Source organism: Ornithorhynchus anatinus, chromosome 4 (genome assembly GCF_004115215.2).
Source record: "Ornithorhynchus anatinus isolate Pmale09 chromosome 4, mOrnAna1.pri.v4, whole genome shotgun sequence".
NCBI lineage: Eukaryota > Metazoa > Chordata > Mammalia > Monotremata > Ornithorhynchidae > Ornithorhynchus > Ornithorhynchus anatinus.
The window spans coordinates 73,546,168-73,549,946 of NC_041731.1; the positions used below are offsets into that span (position 1 = coordinate 73,546,168).

The 3,779-nt window shown below is 39.3% G+C and overlaps 1 non-coding gene across 1 annotated transcript; it reads left to right on the forward strand.

Moving 5' to 3' along the window:
• The first annotated feature begins 2,431 nt into the window (after positions 1-2,431).
• On the forward strand, positions 2,432-2,568 carry LOC114811921. The gene has a single exon (XR_003759616.1). It is a non-coding gene; the product is annotated as a small nucleolar RNA SNORA7 (small nucleolar RNA).
• Positions 2,569-3,779: the final 1,211 nt, after the last annotated feature.

Consider the following 3,779-nt stretch of genomic DNA (forward strand, 5'->3'; position numbering starts at 1 on the left):
TTCTGAAAGTTCTGTACTAAATTGTACTAAAGGATAATGTTTTCCAGGTATTCGAGAGGCACTTCTGGGTGCAGAATATGGATTCATGCTTTGCTTTCAATAGTTGGCAGTCAGTAGGATTCCTTTTTGTTGGCATCCTGCAGCTTATTGATCTTCTGGGTATGGGTCAGGGATGAAAATGACTTGGCATGGATCATTGTGTCGATCAAGATGATTAAATACTCTCAAGAGTTTTTAAAGAGAGTTGAGATCAGAGATGAATAGGTACTTAAACACTGGAACTGCCAAGAAGCACATGTAGTCTCTGATCCCTACAGAGCACCTATACATTATGATCACGTTTGACCTAAAAACAGAGCAGAATAAGTATTTGGTAGCTGAAAAATTAGAGTCTCCAAATATTGCCTTGCATTGCACAAGTTATTGTCTCATCAGCATTCAGCTCCATGGTAGTAGCTCTAAGGAGACAACAACACAGAAAAAATGAACAAAGGAGAGAAACAAAATGAATACAATAAGAAGAAAACCACTTTTCTTCAGGGGGTAAGGATGGGGATACTGGAAAAGGGGATTTTATGACCTTCTAAGCTGTTTCTATCTTAATAATGGAAATGTCCTTCCAATAGTAGCGTGATGTTCCAACTAATATAGTTCCTGATATTATGCAGCAAATGATAAACTGGCATGTTTCAATAGTGTGGCTGGCAATCGATATAGGAGCATTTTTTCTCTGATAAGGACTTGTCCCTGCCAATCAGTGCTAAACAGATATTGACCTACAGCTGTAGGCTGTTTCTTATTAACTTCATGGTATGAAAACCCCTGCATTGTAGCTACTAATAGTATTGAAAGCATCAAAGAACAAGGATTAGAAATATTAATGATTCCAAGCTGCATTGTGTTTGCCTAGTAACTGTGGTTATCGTCACCCTCATTTGCTGCCCCTCTTCAAATTTGATTTTCAGGAGTGCAGCAAAAACAAAGCTCACTCCTCTTTTTAGCTCCCTACATAGGCAACCAGATGAATCTGTCATCCATCATCCTAATCCCTAACCCATCTACCCTATTTTAATGTGAACATTTAATCTGGAATAGTGAAAAGCTTGAATTTTCCTTGCTTGCTTTCAATCTATCTAACCCCTGTCCTTTTTTCAACCCAGAAAGAAAAAAAAAACCTTGACAATCCATAAGCAGCTTTACTTTGAAAAATATTTTAAAGGTTGAATTGTAAGCATTAAGGTAATATCTTTTTCTCATGCTGGTAATCAGGAAGCATTGTTCAGAGATGGGGCTCAGTCTTTCAGAAGTGCTACTAAATGGGTCTTCATAGGTACCTTTCCTGGACTGACTCCTCTTTCAATTTCTTTAATAGCTTAGCTTATCAGATATTTCACAGTCTGGTTCAGCTCCTAGCTATAGTTTATTTAATTTTTTTTAAGTCCTGAAAGTGAAGTTTTTTCATGATGTCTTTACAGAAGGACTAAAACATCTTGTTGGTAAAGACAGGAGAGCAGAATGGAAAAAGAAATCCTACACTACTCTCTAAGCAGCTCAGTTCAAGACATTCTTCATATGTATAGAACTCCATGAGTATTTTGTACAAGTACTATTTTGAAAATGAAAGGAGAGGTTGCAGAATGGGTTGGGATATTGTGAGCAATGGCCACATAGAAGAAAACAATAATATATGAATCTACCAATCTTCCACTGTCTTCATTCCCAGTGACTTTTAATTCTTGTTGACTTTGTCTTAATTTCACTTTGATGCTGTATTCACAAGAAAAATGTAGTGGGAAATGAAGCAATAAGCTGGTCAATTTGATCAATGTAGAAAACAAATCTGATTAATTCAAGTAACAAAAACCTTTACTAAATACTAGCTGACTTTGTTTTTTCTTCTGGCTAGCATTTGTGATCTATGTGCTTTGACTCTATGTCAAGGTGCATAGGTGGGCAAATTTCTGTGTCACATGTGATGTTTTCATGTCACACATGGCCAGCTGTTACAGAAGATGTTAGGTCCTCAAATTGTGTTTTTCCACGTTCTTTGTATTTAACTCATGCTCACATTCACAGAGGCATAAACTACTAGAGTCTTTTATGAGCCCATCGTAGAGGTCCCCATATTAGCAGATCACTCTGGCTGCAGCAATCATCTGATGCTTTGCCATTCCCAACTTTATGTTCCCACAAAACTACTACTAATGTGGACAATCCCAACAGGCTGAACAGACAAGCATAAAAGAGGGGCAGGGTATATGGGGGAGGGCAGAGCAAAACCACCTTATTCTCTCCAGGTATGCCTTCCCAAATCAGCATCATCTGCTAAGTATGCATTCACCAGTGCCTATCCAGAATAATGCATAAAAAAAACAAAGCAATAATACGGGCTAGCATCCTTTATCTAATTTGTCAGATGTATCAAGAGAGACCCCTCTCAGGATCGCACCTAGAGAGTTTCCATTACTCTGCCAGGCTTGGCTAAGGGAGGGAGAGTCAAACAGATGCTATCCATTCCATTCCTAGCGTGGGTAGTGGCTAGAGCGTGGAAGGCAATCTGCTACAAGGCAAAAGTCACCTATGCTGGACAGCAGCGGCATGGGTGAGAGTCGAAGGTAGAGACTCAAGTTTACTGTGCGGAAGAAGGCAATGGATAAATGCCTTCTGTATTTTTATGAAGAAATCTCTATGGATACACTACCAGAACGATAACAGGTGGAGGTGGGGCATTCTGGGAGTGTTGTGCCCATGGAGTGGCTATGGTTCAGAAATGACACAACAGCATAAGACAAGACATCAAAAGAGAATCTAGCACAAACTAGTAAGGCTGTGGCTTAGAAGCAGTGTTGCTTAGTGGAAAGAGAACAGGCCTGAGAGTCAGCAGACCTGGTTTGTAATCCCAGTTTCAACACCTTTCTGCTGTGTGATTTTGGGCAAATCATTTAACTTCTCTGTATTTCAGTTACCTCAATTACCAAATGGGGATTAAGACTGTGAAGGCTATGTAGAACAGGGACTAAATCCAACCTCATTATCTTGTTTTTATCTACTCCAGTGCTTAGTACACAGTGCTTGCTAGAGTAAGCACTTAAGAAATAACATGAAAAAAAGTGTGAAACTTTGATGTGACATAGTCATGGAAAGAGCACAGGACTATGAGTCAGAACACCTAATCAAAATAATTGTGGAATTTGTTAAATGCTTTGTATGCACCAAATACTGTAATAAATTCTGTAGAAGAGACAAGATAATCAGTTTGGACCCAATCCATGTCCCACATGGGCTTTCCAATCTAAGTAGGAGGGAGAACAGATATCAGATCCCCATTTGACAGAAAAAGAAAATGAGGCACAGAGAAGTGAATGAAGTGTCTTGCCCAGGGGCATACAGAAGGCAAGTTGTGGGAACCGGATTAGAACCCAGGTGCTCTGACTCCCAGGCCAGTGTTCTTACCACTAGGCTATGCTGCTTCTCCTGAATTTTCTTGTGTTCTAATCCTAGTTTTGCCTCTTTTATGACCTTGGGTAAATATCTTAGTTTCTCTGTATGCCTCAGTTTCCTCATCTGTAAAATCAGGATATAATTCCTATTCTCCACCCCCTTCTACTGTAAAACCCTGTTTGAGTCTTCTGAATGCTGAGTAAGCCTGACTTTATTAGACTGCATCTAGCAGTATGCTTGGCAAATAGTAAGCAGTACCACAGTCATTATATCATTATTCTTATAATCATTATTATTATTAAGGCTGACATCAGGACCAGTAAGAAAAGGTTGCTGGC